This window comes from Arachis hypogaea, chromosome 15 (genome assembly GCF_003086295.3).
Source record: "Arachis hypogaea cultivar Tifrunner chromosome 15, arahy.Tifrunner.gnm2.J5K5, whole genome shotgun sequence".
NCBI lineage: Eukaryota > Viridiplantae > Streptophyta > Magnoliopsida > Fabales > Fabaceae > Arachis > Arachis hypogaea.
In genome coordinates this window covers 62,670,633-62,686,878 of record NC_092050.1, presented here as the reverse complement: position 1 = coordinate 62,686,878, position 16,246 = coordinate 62,670,633, and the positions used below count along the sequence as shown (strand labels likewise).

General features: G+C 37.2%; 1 non-coding gene across 1 annotated transcript; it reads left to right on the top strand.

Moving 5' to 3' along the window:
* The first annotated feature begins 1,576 nt into the window (after positions 1 to 1,576).
* Positions 1,577 to 1,684, top strand: LOC112753967 (small nucleolar RNA R71). Its single transcript, XR_003178326.1, has one exon. It is a non-coding gene; the product is annotated as a small nucleolar RNA R71 (small nucleolar RNA).
* The last annotated feature ends 14,562 nt before the right edge of the window (positions 1,685 to 16,246 follow it).

Below are 16,246 nucleotides of genomic sequence, written 5' to 3'. Positions count from 1 at the left end.
GCTTCTTTAATGTCGATAGCTTGACAGTGGGCTCTCATGGAGCCTCACAGATGTTCAGAGCATTGTTGAGACTTCCCAACACCAAACTTAGAGTTTGGATATGGGAGTTCAACACCAAACTTAGAGTTTGGTTGTGGCCTCCCAACACCAAACTTAGAGTTTGACTGTGGGGGCTCTGGTTGACTCTGCTTTGAGAGAATCTTTTTATGCTTCCTCTCCATGTTTATAGAAGGATAACCTTGAGTTGTAGACACAAGGTTGTCCTCATTTAATTGAAGGACTAATTCACCTCTGTCCACATCAATCACAGCTCTTGCTGTGGCTAGGAAGGGTCTTCCAAGGATGATGAATTCATCCTCATCCTTCCCAGTATCCAAGACTATGAAATTAGCAGGGATGTAAAGGCCTTCAACCTTTACTAACACGTCCTCTACTTGTCCATAGGCCTGTTTTCTTGAATTATCTGCCATCTCTAATGAGATTTTAGTGGTTTGCACCCTATAGATTCCCAGTTTCTCTATTACAGAGAGGGGCATGAGGTTTATCCCTGAACCAAGGTCACACAGAGCCTTTTCAAAGATCATGTTGCCTATGGTACAAGGTATTACGAACTTTCCAGGATCCTGTTTCTTCTGAGGCAATGTCAGTTGATCCAGATCACTTAGTTCATTGGTGAACAAGGGAGGTTCATCTTCCCAAGTCTCAATACCAAATAACTTGGCATTCAGCTTCATGATTGCACCAAGGTACTTGGTGACTTTCTCCTCAGTAACATCCTCATTCTCTTCAGAAGAGGAATACTCATCAGAGCTCATGAATGGCATAAGGAGGTTTAATGGAATCTCTATGGTCTCTGGATGAGCCTCAGATTCCTTTGGTTCCTCAGAGGGAAACTCCTTATTGATCACTGGACGTCCCAGGAGGTCTTCCTCCTTGGGATTCACGTCCTCTCCTTCCCTTATAGGTTCGGCCATGGTGATTAATTCAATGGCCTTGCACTCTCCTTTTGGATTTTCTTCTGTATTGCTTGGGAGAGTACTAGGAGGGATTTTAGTGATCCTTTTACTCAGCTGGCCAACTTGTGCCTCCAAATTTCTAATGGATGACCTTGTTTCATTCATGAAACTCATAGTGGCCTTAGATAGATCAGAGACTAAGTTTGCTAAATTAGAGGTATTTAAGGTTCACCCATATAATTTACCTCTGCTATTGCAGGGTTTTTAGGATCATAAGCTTCTTCTTCAGAAGATGCCTCTTGAGTACTGTTGGATGCAGCTTGCATTCCATTCAGACTCTGAGAAATCATATTGACTTGCTGAGTCAATATTTTATTCTGAGCCAGTATGGCATTCAGAGTATCAATTTCAAGAACTCCCTTCTTTATAGGCGTCTCATTACTCACAGGATTTCTCTCAGAAGTGTACATGAATTGGCTATTAGCAACCATGTCAATGAGTTCTTGAGCTTCTGCAGGCGTTTTCTTTAGGTAAATGGATCCACCTGAAGAAGTATCCAATGACATTTTAGCCAATTCAGATAGACCATCATAGAATATATCCAGGATGGTCCATTCTGAAAGCATGTCAAAAGGACACTTTTTGGTCAGTTCTTTGTATCTTTCCCAAGCTTCATAGAGGGATTCACCTTCTTTCTGTCTGAAGGTTTGAACATCCACTCTAAGCTTGCTCAGCTTCTGAGGAGGAAAGAACTTGGCTAAGAAAGCCTTGACCAGCTTATCCCAAAAGTTCAGGCTATCCTTAGGTTGAGAATCCAACCATATTCTAGCTCTGTTCTCACAGCAAAAGGGAAAAGCATGAGCCTGTAGACTTCAGGATCTACTCCATTAGTCTTAACAGTATCACATATCTGCAAGAATTTAGTTAAGAACTGAAAAGGATCTTCAGATAGAAGTCCATGAAACTTGCAGTTCTGCTGCATCAGAGAAACTAATTGAGGTTTCAGCTCAAAATTGTTTGCTCCAATGGTAGGAATGGAGATGCTTCTTCCATGTAAATTGGAATTTGGTGCAGTAAAGTCACCAAGCATCCTCCTTGCATTATTATTATTTTCGGCTGCCATCTCCTCTTCTTGTTCAAAAATTTCTGAAAGGTGCTTGCTGGATTGTTGTAATTTAGCTTCTCTTAGTTTCCTCTTCAGAGTCCTTTCAGGTTCTGGATCTGCTTCAACAAGAATATTCTTGTCCTTGCTCCTGCTCATATGAAAAAGAGGGAATAGAAAAATAATAATAATAGGGATCCTTTTTACCACAGTATAGAGGTCCCTGTGTGAGTAGAAGAAAAGAAGAAGAGCAAATTCGAACACAGATGGAAGATGGGGTTCGAATTTGGGTGAGATGAAGTGTTAGTAGATGAATAATTAAATAGAAGGAGATGAGAGAGAAGGAGAATTTTCGAAAATTATTTTTGAAAAAGAGTTAGTGATTTTCGAAAATAGTTTTTGAAAAAGGTTAGTAATTTTCGAAAATTGTAAAATCAAAAATTAAAATGATTAGTTAATTAAAAAGAAATTTTGAAAAAGAGGGAAGATATTTTCGAAAATTAGAGAGAGAGAGGGAGTTAGTTAGGTAGTTTTGAAAAAGATAAGAAACAAACAAAAATTTAGTTAGTTAGTTGAAACAAATTTGAAAATCAATTTTGAAAAGATAAGAGGATAAGAAGTTAGAAAGGATATTTTAAAATCAAATTTTGAAAAAGATATGATTTTGAAAAAGATAAGATAAAAAGATATTTTTGAAAAGATATGATTGAAATTAGTTTTTGAAAAAGATTTGATTTTAAAAATCACAATTAATGACTTGATTCACAAGAAATCACGAGATATGATTCTAGAACTCAAAGTTTGAATCTTTCTTAACAAGTAAGTAACAAACTTGAAATTTTTGAATCAAAACATTAATTGATGATGATATTTTCGAAAATTATGAGATAAAAGTAAGAAAAAGATTTTTGAAAAATATTTTTATAATTTTCGAAAAAAGAAAAATGAAAAAGATTTGATTTTTGAAAAAGATTTTGAAAAAGATAAGATTTTTAAATTGAAAATTTGATTTGACTCATAAAAACAACTAGATTTTAAAAATTTTTGAAAAAGTCAACTCAAATTTTCGAATTTTATGAGAGAAAAAGGGGAAGATATTTTTATGATTTTTGAATTTTTTTATGATGAGAGAGAAAAACAACAAAATGATGCAATGCATGAAAATTTTTAGATCAAAACAATGAATGCATGCAAGAATGCTATGAATGTTAAGATGAACACCAAGAACACTTTGAATGTCAAGATGAACACTAAGAACATATTTTTGAAAATTTTTATATGCAAAGAAAACATGCAAGACACCAAACTTAGAAATCTTTCATGTTTAGACTCTATGGATGCAAGAATGCATATGAAAAACAAGAAAAGATGCAAAACTAGAAAACATCAAGATCAAACAAGAAGACTTACTAAGAACAACTTGAAGATCATGAAGAACACTATGAATGCATGAATTTTCGAAAAATACAAGATGAATATGCAATTGACACCAAACTTATAACATGACACATGACTCAAACAAGAAACACAAAAAATATTTTTTTTTATTTTTATGATTTTCTAATTTTTTTTTTTTTTTGAAAATTGATTGAAAAAGAAAAATAAGGATTCCAAAATTTTTAATATGAATTCCAGGAATCTTATGCTCTTTAGTCTAAAGCTCCAATCAAAGGGTCAGGCATGGCTTAATAGCCAGCCAAGCTTTAGCATGAATATGAGTGTAATTCATTCAATTTTAGGCCAAAACCTCAGTCCAAAAGAATTTAGACATGGCTTTATAGCCAGCCATGCTTCATGAAACACTAGAATTCACTCTTAAAAATTCTGAAGAAAAATATATTTTTGAAAACATTTTTTTTTATTTTTTCGAAAACAAAAGGAGAAAAATTTTTTGAAAGATTTTTGAAAAATTTTTGAAAACAAAACAAAAAGAAAATCACCTAATCTGAGCAACAAGATGAACCGTCAGTTGTCCAAACTCGAACAATCCCCGGCAACGGCGCCAAAAACTTGGTGCACGAAATTGTGATCATCAATGGCGCCATCAACATGGTACACTCAATTGTAATCTCAACTTTTTATCACAACTTCGCACAACTAACCAGCAAGTGCACTGCGTCGTCCAAGTAATAAACCTTATGCGAGTAAGGGTCGATCCCACGGAGACTGTTGGTATGAAGCAAGCTATGGTCATCTTGTACATCTCAGTCAGGCGGATATAGAATGGTTATGGAGTTTTCGAATATTAATAATAAAATAGGGATAGAGACACTTATGTAAATCCTTGGTGAGAATTTCAGATAAATGCATGGAGATGCTTTCGTCCCTCTAAACCTCTGCTTTCCTGCTGTCTTCATCCAATCAGTCTTACTCCTTTCTATGGTTGGCTTTATGTAAGGACATCACCGTTGTCAATGGCTACTTTTAATCCTCTCTGGAAAATGGTCCGATGCGCTGTCACTGCATGGCTAATCGTCTGGAGGCGTCACCCTTGCCAATGGCTGCATCCTATCCTCTTGTGAAAATGGTCCAAATGCTCTGTCACAGCACGGCTAATCTTCTGAGGTTCTCGATCATACTGGAATAGGATTCACCCTCCTTTTGCGTCTGTCACTACGCCCAGCACTCGCGATTTTGAAGTTCGTCACAGTCATTCAATCACAGAGTCCTACTCGGAATACCACAGACAAGGTTTAGACTTTCCGGACTCTCATGAATGCCGCCATCAATCTAGCTTATACCACGAAGATTCTGATTAAGAGATCCAAGAGATACTCATTCAATCTAAGGTTGAACGGAAGTGGTTGTCAGGCACGCATTCGTGGGGGAATGATGATGATTGTCACATTCATCACATTCAGGTTGAAGTGCGAATGAATATCTTAGAAGCGGAATAAGTTGAATTGAATAGAAAAACAGTAGTACTTTGCATTAATCTTTGAGGAACAGCAGAGCTCCACACCTTAATCTATGGAGTGTAGAAACTCTACCGTTGAAAATACATAAGTGATAAAGGTCCAGGCATGGCCGAGAGGCCAGCCCCCATGATCTAAGAACTAGGCGTCCAAAGATGTCTAATACAATAGTAAAAAGTCCTATTTATAATAAACTAGCTACTAGGGTTTACAAAAATAAGTAAATGATGCATAAATCCACTTCCGGGGCCCACTTGGTGTGTGCTTGGGCTGAGCTTGAGTGTTACACGTGCAGAGGCTCTTTCTGGAGTTGAATGCCAGGTTGTAACGTATTTCTGGCGTTCAACTCTGGTTTGTGACTTGTTTTTGGCATTTAACTCCAGACAGTAGCATAGAACTGGCGTTCAATGCCCTTTTACGTCGTTAAAACTCGTTCAAAGTATGGACTATTATACATTGCTGGAAAGCCCTGGATGTCTACTTTCCAACGCAATTGGAAGCGCGCCATTTTGAATTCTGTAGCTCCAGGAAATCTACTTTGAGTGCAGGGAAGTCAGAATCCAACAGCATCAGCAGTCCTTCTTCAACCTCTGAATCTGATTTTTGCTCAAGTCCCTCAATTTCAACCAGAAAATACCTGAAATCACAGAAAAGCACACAAACTCATAGTGAAGTCCAGAAATGTGAACTTAACATAAAAACTAATGAAAACATCCCTAAAAGTAACTAGATTCTACTAAAAACATACTAAAAACAATGCCAAAAAGCGTATAAATTATCCGCTCATCACCTACATTTAGTGATAATTCTTGGGTTGTTAGTTGTTATTGTTTCCACTAACACTAGCTTTTTACTAAGGTAATTAGTAAGTTAGCTAGGATTTGTGGATTAATAACAATTATGCTCACTTAACTTATCCTTCGATGTTAAGGGTTGACTTAGTGAGATTAATCTATCATAATTATCATAGTTGTGGTCATGGCAAGGAAGGGATTCCATGACTCATCCCAAGTCAAGGTTTCATTTATGTTTTAAACCACTTTTCCATCAATTTCGAGTCTTACTTGTTTATATTACATATATAGTTCTTTTGTTCTTTCATTAGTTTATTAATTGCAAATTTTGTCTTGTTCTTTTATTTCTTTATTGCTTCCTTATCATTGAAAACCCTTTTTGATCTTCACAACCAATTTTATGCACTTGTTGTCACTAGTTCCAAGGGAGAACGACCCGGGAGTCTAAATACTCTCGGTGAATTTGATTTGAATTGTGTCAATATCTTGGATAAAATTTTGATTAGGATCAATTGTCGGTTCGGAGCTTTACTTACAACGAAAATCTATTTTGTGAAAAATCTGAAACCACGTTTGGTCTTCCATCAAAGGGTTATTGGTTTTTTCAATCTGCCCTCCATTTCCTGCATTTTTGGGCAGTAACGGATTTTTTTGCTTTTTTTTTTCACCTTTTTTCTTTTTTTTTTCGCATGCATAATAATTTTTTTTCTTTTGTAACATGCTTTTTCTTTTGCTTTTTGCTGCTTTTTCTTGCTTCAAGAATCAATTTTCAGATTTTTCAAATTATCAGTAATATTTTTCCTTTTTCCTTATTCTTTCAAGAGCCAACATTCTAAAATTTCAACTTCAAACATGCAATGTTTAATCATATATTCAGAAATCAAAAGCAAATGATACCACATCAACATAATTAAACTACTCTTATTTTAAACTTGAAATTCATATATCTCTCAATTCTTTTCAAAAAAAAATTTATTTAAGCAAGATGAGAGATATATGGAACATTTTACAACTTTAAGACATCAATGCAAATGATCATGCAACTAGAACTAGAGAACAGATAAATAAACAGACAAAAAATAGAAAAATAAATGGAAAGGGGTGTAAAGAGAACGAATCCACCTGTATGATGGTGGCTGGTGCTCCTCCTTGAGGATCCAATGTAGTGCTTGATCTCTTCAATGTCACTTCTTTGTCTTTGTTGAGGCAGTTACACAGGCTCTTGTGCATGCTTCCTTGTTTGCTCCATCCTCTTCTTTCATACTTAGGAGTGGTAGAAGTCAAAAAGCAAAGCTTTTGTAAAGTAGAGTAGAAGAAGGTAGGGTAGGTGGAGCTTCTGTGGGACCTACAGGTCCTGAGAGGCTGGGAAATCCAATTTTTCTACTTCTCTGCATTGGCGTTTGAATGCCCAGGGGCTACTCCCTAGCTAGCGTTTAATGCCAGCAATGCTGCCCATGATGGGCGTTGAATGCCCAACAGGGATACCTTGGCTGGCGTTCAACTTCAACACTCCATCCAGAGTGTTCTGTTTTCACTGCTGTAAAATTCTGTCTCTTGACTGAATGTTGTATATGATCATGACTCTAACAACTGAAAGAAAAACAAAATGAAAAAATAAATATAGTTGAGTAAGGTTGGATTGTCTCCTAACAATCGCTTCTTTAACGTCATTAGCTTGACCTTTAGCTCCTTACGGAGGTGAGTATGGGCTCAAATTTTTGCCCCTTGCAGTGAACCGACTTTATGTCCTCTCATGAATAAGCTCCACATACTCTAGAGACAGGACACAACTCACTGTATGTGGTAAGGCTGGCTTCTTAGTGAAGACAACTCTCATTCCAGGTGAGAGGCCTTCAGTTGGGACTTTCTTGTCCCTCTAGCCTTTTGGTACTTTCTTTTTAGTACCTTTGTGCTTAGAGCTTATTGATGGCTACCCAACACCAAACTTAGAATTGATGTCTGGGGGCTCTACAATGCTCTGCACAGAAAGAGAGGGTTGGAACACAAGGTGTTTTATAATTGTCTCTTTCTTAGAGGGAGAATTAGGATTGGACATCTTGAATAAGATATAGTCCTCTCCTAATTGGAAAAACATTTCTCCCTTAGCTACATTGATCATGGCTTTTGCAGTAGCTAAGAAGGGTCTTCCAAGGATGACACAATCATCCTCATCATCTCCAATATCCAAGACAATGAAGTTTGCAGGGATGTAGTGGTTTTCAACTTTAACCAAGACATCCTCCACTAAGCCATATGGCTTCTTCATGGTCTCGTCTGCCATCTCTAATAAGATGTGTGCAGCTTGTACCTCAAGGATTCCTAGCTTCTCCATGACAGAGAGTGGCATGAGGTTAATGCTTGACCCTAGGTCTCACAGAGCCTTTTCAAAGGTCATGGTGCCTATGGTGCAAGGAATCAGAAAGCGTCCAGGATCTGAAAGCTTCTGAGGTAGCTCTTGCTGAACCAAAGCATGGAGTTCTTTGGTAAGCAGTAGAGGTTCTTTCTCCAGAGGCTTTGTACCAAATATCTTGGCATTAAACTTCATAAGAGCTCCTAGGTACCGAGCAACTTGCTCTTCCTTAGTATCTTCATCCTCACTTGAGGATGAGTAGTCATAAGAACTCATGCACTGCAGAAGTGCATGCAAAGGAACCTCAATGGTCCTTATGGATTCCTTTGGTTCTGGGCTAGAGGTTTCTTGAGTGGGATGTATGCACTCAAAAGGTGTTCTTTGACTGGCGTTTAATGCTAGCTCTGTCAGCTGATTGGGCAATGAACGCCCTTGCTGTCCACCCTGATTGGCGTTAAATGCCAGTCCCTCTAGCATTCTGGGCGTTAAACGCCGAGCAGGGGTGTCCTTGTTGGCGTTCAATGCCAGCTTCCCTGTGTGAGTGGGCGTTGAATGCCCAGTGAGGGGTTCCTCAATGGCGTTCAATGCTAGGAAGCCTACCTGGTTGGGCGTTGAACGCCTAGTGAGGGGTTCCTTACTGGCGTTCAATGCCAGGAAGCCTGGGTGTTTGGGCGTTGAATGCCCAACCAGTGCTCCTTGGCTAGCGTTCAATGCCAGCTCTATGGCCATGTTGAGCGTTGAACGCCCATTGAGGGGTTCCTCACTGGCATTTAGTGCCAAGCTTGCTGCCAAGTTGGGCGTTGAACGCCCAGTGGAGGCTTCTTCACTGGTGTTCAACACTTTTCCATTCTCCTCTGATTCAGCCTCTACCTCCATGGTTATGGCCTTGCACTCTTCTCTAGGATTAACCTCAGTATTACTGGAAAGAGTTGCAGGAGGAATCGTAGGGATCCTCTTGCTCAGTTGACCAACTTGTACCTCCAAGTTTCTAATGGAGGACCTTGTTTCATTAATGAAACTGTGAGTGGTCTTAGAGAGGCTGGAAACCAAAGTAACTAAGTCAGAAAGACTCTGCTTAGAGGTTTCCATGTTCCCTTTAGAAGATGGGAATGGTGGTCTATTGTTGAACCTATTATGGTTCCTACCACCTTGATTGTTATTAAAACCTTGTTGAGATTTCTGTTGATTCTTCCATGAAAGATTGGGATGGTTCCTCCATGAAGGGTTGTAAGTGTTTCCATAAGGTTCTCCCATGTAATTCACCTCCTCCATGGTGGGTTGCTCAGGATCATAAGCTTCTTCTTTAGGAAAAGCTTCCTGAGTACTGCAAGCTGCAGTTTACATCTCAGTTAGATGCTGAGAAATCATATTGACTTGATGAGTCAATATCTTATTCTGAGCCAAGATGGCATTTAAAGTCTCAACTTCATGAACTCCTTTCTTCTGAGAGATTCCATGGTCATAGGATTTCTTTCAAAAGTGTACATAAATTGGTTGTTAGCAACCATTTCAATGAGTTCTCTTGCTTTTGCAAGTGTTTTCTTTAAGTGGAGAGATCTACCTGCAGAGCTGTCCAAGAAAATGTTGGATATCTCAGACAAGCCATCATAGAACACGCCTATGATGGACCATTCTGAGAGCATGTCAGGAGGACATCTCCTGATCAGCTGCTTGTATCTTTCCTAAGCTTCATAGAGGGATTCACTTTCTCTTTGTCTGAAGGTTTAAACTTCCACTCTAATCTTGCTCATCCTTTGAGGGGGAAAGAATTTAGCAAGAAAAGCATTAACCAGCTGTTTCCAAGAGTCAAGACTCTCTCTTGGTTGGGCATCCAACCAAAACTTAGCTATGTCTCTTACTGCAAAGGGAAAGAGCATCAGCTTGTAGACTTCGGGATCAACTCCATTAGTCTTTATAGTATCACAGATCTGTAAGAATTCAACTAAGAATTGATGTGGATCTTCCAATGGAAGTCCATTAAACTTACAGTTCTGCTGCAGAAGAGAGACTAACTGAGGCTTAAGCTCAAAATTGTTAGCTCCAATGGCAGGTACAGCGATGCTTCTGCCATAAAAGTCAGAGGTAGGCATGGTGAAGTCACCAAGGACCTTTCTAGGCTCCTCTTGTGGTTCGGCCATATCCTCTGTTTCTTGTTCAAAACTTTCTGAAAGGTCTCTTCCGGAGTGTTGTGCTTTAGCTTGTTGTAGACACCTCCTTAGAGTCTTCTCAGGTTCAGGATCAGGAGTCAAGAAGGTTTTTTTATCCCTGTTCTTGGTCATAAACAAGAAGAAAAGAAAAAGAAGAAAAAGAAAAAAACTTTCTATGCCAATAGGCAAGAAGCTCCTCCTTAAAGTGAGATGTGAAGAGAGAAGAAGAAGATAGAATAAAAGAAATAAAAGAAGTAAAAGAAGGATGCTTAAAAATAGTGAATAGAAGCAAATAAGAGGGGATGAAAGTTGAGAAGGAAGAATAGAGAGGGGGAGTAGAGTTGAATAATATAGATGTGAGAAGAAGGGGAGTATAAATAGGAAAAGTAAATAAGAGTTAACATATTTAATTTTTATTTTATTTATTTAATTATTTTTGAAAATTAAACGAATTAATTTAAAAGGAATTTAAAATTTAAATGTTAAATTTTTGAAAATAGAGGAGAGAGAACAGGAAGAAGTTTTTGAAAATTAAGAAGAGATGAGAGTTAGTTAGGTAGTTTTAAAATAGAAGAGAGAGAAAAAAGAGAGGTAGTTTTCGAAAATTAATGAAGAGAAGAGTTAGTTAGGAAGTTTTGAAATAGAAGCGAGACAAGATAAAATATTAATTAAGAAAAATATTTAAAATTAAAATAAGATAGAAGATAAGAAAATATTTAAATTTAAAATAAGATAAGAAGTAAGATAAGAAAAGATTTTGAATTATGAAATTTGAAAAAGATAAGATTTTTTATTTTGAAAAGATTTTATTTTTGTAAACTTAACAACTAAGATATGATAAGATAAAAATTTGAAATTGAAATCTGAGTTTTTGTTTAAAATTTTTGAAAATTAAATAAAAAGATAAATAAAAAAGACTTTTTTTATTTTTGAATTTTATGATGAAAGAGAAAAACACACAAAAGATACAAAACTTAAAATTTTTAGATCTAGCACCCTTGATTTTCGAAAATTTTTGGAGGGAAACACAAAAGGGACACCAAACTAAAAATTTTAAGATCAAAACAAAAAATACTCAAGAACACTTTGAAGACTCACAAGAACACAAAGAACAAAATTCAAAGACTTAAAGAACACAAGAACATAAAAAGAACACCAAACATAAAATTTTTAGAAAACCAAAAGCAAATTTTCGAAAATTAAAAGAAAAATAACAAGAAAACACCAAACTTAAAAATTGAAACAAGATTTAAACAAAGAAACTATTTTTAGAAATTTTTAGAAAGAAAGACTCAAAGGAACAACAATTACTAAGAATTTTATAAGCATAACGCTCTAACCAATTGAACAAAGAAAATAAAAATATTTTTGAAAAACTTTTTTAAATTTTCAAAAAAAATAGAGAAGGAAAAATAAAAATAAAAGACTCAACAAGAACACAAGACTCGAATCAAAAACAAAAATCAAACAAAGAAAATAAAAATTTTTGAAAAGGTTTTTATTTTTTTCGAAAAAATAGAGAAGAAGAAATTAAAATTAAAAGACTCAAACAAAATAACAAAAAAGTATAAATTACCTGATCTAGGAAGCAAGTCAATCCTTCAGTTTGTCCAAACTCAACAATTCCCAGCAACGGCGCCAAAAACTTAGTGCGTACGAACCCCACACCTTCGTACAGCAGAACCAGCAAGTGCACTGGGTCATCCAAGTAATATCTGAGCGAGTCAGGGTCGATCCCATGAGAATTGTGGCTTGAAGCAAGCTATGGTTATCTTGCAGGTCTTAGTCAAGCAGATCAGAAGGAATTATTGAAACCTTGTATGATTTTATGTCATATATGGAGTTGTAAGAGTAATGTATGAAAGGAATACCGAATTGTAATAAAGGATAGGAATAAGGTTAAGGATTGGAGTTGCTTTGTCTTTCTGAATTAACTCTAGTACTATTGTCTTCTTTGCTTGTGAATGATCTTCTTCTATGGCAGGCTGTATGTGATCAATGCCATGGGCCGTGGTCATTGATCTCATCTGCTACAGATTGAACTCCATTGGCCGTGGTCATCCAATCTGACGAAGGGTGAAGCGCATAGCAGTCCATTCTCTTGGCGATCCTAATCGAAACACCACAGACAAGGTCGAATCTTTTGGATCAGAGGATTCTATTTCTTAGGATTCTAGCCTATACCACGGAGACCCTAATCTCCTCGGAAATTGGCTGAACTAGTGTCTCGAGAAGTCCCCAACGAAGTCGTGGATTAGCCGTCTGAGAGATGTATAAACATAGCTGTTGGCTTGTGCTTTCCAGTCACATATTCACATGAACCCAAGTAGACGCGGGTATTTGTCAGGCACGTTCATCTTAATGTGATGAATAGAGCTAATTGGTTATATCATCCTATTCACCACGATGAAGATCGGATTATACATCTTAGAGATAGATCAAACACGGATCGAAGAAGAAATAGTAATACTTTTATTAATTCATGGGACTCAACAGGGCTCTTCCCCTCAACCTAGGAGGTTTAAAAACTCATACTGAAGATAAAACACAATGTAAACGTGTATGATGCTCTCCTCAATCGAAGATTCTTCGAATTACATAAATAAAATCCCTTAAATACTAAACAAATGACTAGTGAGGGTAAAACAGTCTATTTAGTGCTAAAATCCACTTCTGAGGCCCGCTTGGTGAGTGTTTGAGCTTAGCTTTTATGAGATCCACGTACTATGAGGTCTCTTGGGAATGGAACACCAGCTAGGGGGTTGATGAGCGGATAATTTATACGCTTTTTGGCATTATTTTTACATAGTTTTTAGTATGATTTAGTTAGTTTCTAATATATTTTTATTAGTTTTTAAATAAAAATCACAATTCTAGACTTTACTATGATTTTGTGTGTTTTTCTGTGATTTCAGGTATTTTCTGGCTGAAATTGAGGGACTTGAGCAAAAATCTAATTCAGAGGTTGAAAAAGGACTGCAGATGCTGTTAGATTCTGACCTCCCTGCACTCAAAGTAGATTTTCTGGAGCTACAGAAGTCCAAATGGCGCGCTCTCCATTCCGTTAGAAAGTAGACATCCAGGGCTTTCCAGCAATATATAATAGTCTATACTTTGCTCAAGTTTAGATGACGTAAACTGGCGTTCAACGCCAGATCCCTACCCTATTCTGGAGTTAAACGCCAGAAACAGGTTGCAAAGCAGAGTTAAACACCAGAAACAAGTTACAAATTGGCGTTCAACTCCAAGGAAGACCTCTACACGTGAAAGCTTCAATGCTGAGCCCAAGCACACACCAAGTGGGCCCGGAAGTGGATTTCTGCATCATTGACTCATTTCTGTAAACCCTAGCAACTAGTTTAGCATAAATAGAACTTTTTACTATTGTACTAAGGGTCTTTTTCCCTATTTTCGAATTCATATGCCATTTGGGGAGGCTGGTCATTCGGCCATGCCTGGACCATTATCACTTATGTATTTTCAACGGTAGAGTTTCTACACACCATAGATTAAGGTGTGGAGCTCTGCTGTTTCTCATGAATTAATGCAAAGTACTATTGTTTTTCTATTCAATTCAAGCCTATTTCTTCTTTAAGATATTCATTCGCATACAAGAACATGATGAATGTGATGATTATGTGACGCTCATCACCATTCTCACTTATGAACGCGTGCCTGACAAACACTTCCGTTCTACATGCAAACAAGCTTGAATATGTATCTCGTAGCCTCCTGATCGTGAGATCAGAGTCTTCGTGGTATAGGCTAGAACTATTGGCGGCCATTCTTGAGATCCGGAAAGTCTAAACCTTGTCTGTGGTATTCCGAGTAGGATCCGGGAAGGGATGGCTGTGACGAGCTCCAAACTTGCGAGTGCTGGGCATAGTGACAGACATAAAAGGATTACTGAATCCTATTCCAGTATGATTGAGAACCGACAGATGATTAGCCGTGCGGTGACAGCGCATTTTGGACCATTTTCACTGAGAGGACGGGATGTAGCTATTGACAACGGTGATGCCCTACATAAAGCTTGCCATGGAAAGGAGTATGAAGGATTGGATGAAGACATTAGGAAAGCAGAGGTTCAGAAGGAACAAAAGCATCTCCATATGCTTATCAGAAATTCTTACCAATGAATTACATAAGTATTTCTATCCTATTTTATATTTTAATTATATTTTAATTATCAAATCTCCAAAACCAACTGAATCTGCCTGACTGAGATTTACAACGTGACCATAGATTCCTTTAAGCTGACAATCTCCGTGGGATCGACCCTTACTCACGTAAGGTTTATTACATGGACGACCCAGTGCACTTGCTGGTTAGTTGTCCAAAGTTATGACAAAGAATTAAGATTATGAACGTGCGTATAAAGTTTTTGACGCCGTTACTGAAGAGAGAACTTTTGCGTGGCCTAGAAATTCGCAGAATAAATCCTCGTTGTAGGTATAACTTCTAAACCAACAAAAGTCCTTTCTCACAAATGTTTTGGTTGTCACAAGTAACAAACCCCTTTAAAATTGATAACCGAAGTATTTAAACCTCAGGTCGTCTTTTCAAGGAACTGCAGGGAGGTGTTCTTATTATTGGTTATGAGTTTTGTAAATTGGGGTTTTGAAAGTAAGGGACAAATAATTTAAATGACAAATAAAATAAATAAATAATTGTAAAATAAACTCTTGGCAAGGTATGAAAATTCGGAAGTCCTATCCTAGTTATCCTTATCAATAGTGATGAGAATTATATTTTGCTCTCCACTAAGTCAACCTCTAACTATGAAGGTAAGTCGAGTGGGTAAATCAATTTAACACCTAAAGTCCGAGTCAATTCCTAAGGAAAGACTAGAGTTATAGGGATTTAAATTAATCAGCAAGGATTTCAATTATCAATCACGATGAGTTTGACAACTCAAGAGTTACCAATTAATCAACCAAATCCAAAAAGGGGAAAATCTAAATTATTAATATAAATAAAGGAAAGCAATCATAATTCTGAAATACCTCAAATTATATTAAATAGAAAATCAAATCTAAACATGAATGGTTCATAAGCCAATTTGACAACAAAAGTAATTAAAGGAAAGCTTTAAAGTGTCTGAAAGTAAAAGGGAAATATAACGTAAAAGGAATATTGAACCTGATGAAGAGTTGAAATTCTAAATCCTTTAAGAGGAATTCTAATCCTAAAAACCTAAGAGAGAGGAGAGAACCTCTCCCTCTAAAAACTACATCTAAACTCTGAAAAATGAATAATTGGAGACATCCTAATGAATGGATGCATTCCCCTACTTTATGAACTCTAATCTGTGCCTTCTGGACTTGGATCTGGGCCAAAAAGGGCTTCAAAAATCGCTGGGAGCGTTTTCTATAATTTCTGGTGCGTGGCATCTGTCACGTGTCCGCGTGGGTCACGCAATCGCATCATCTGGAGTTTTTCTTATCACGCGTTCGCTTCGGTCATGCGTCCGCGTCATCTGTGTTCTGCTCATGACGCGCGCCCGCGTCAGTCACGCGTTCACGTCGCTGCCTTTTCGCGCTGGGCATGCGACCGCGTCGTCCATGCGTTCGCGTCGCTGCTAGTTTCTTCAAAAACTCCATTTTGTGCTTGCCTTCCATTTTTGTATATTTCCTTTCCATCCTTTAAGTCATTCCTGCCTTAGAAGATCTGAAACTACTCAACACACAAATCACGGCATCGAATGGTAATAAAGGGTAATTAAAATAATTATTTTTAAAGCATAGGAAACATGTTTTTCACATATATCACATAATAAGGAAGGGAAAGTAAAACCATGCAATTTACATGAATAAGTGGGTGAAGGGTTGAATAAATCACTTAAATTGAGCACAATATATATCATAAAATATGGGTTTATCAACCTCCCCACACTTAAACAATAGCATGTCCTCATGCTAAGTCCAAGATAAAGAATAAGGTAAGGTTAAAGTGGTAGAATCTCATGCAATGCAATCTATT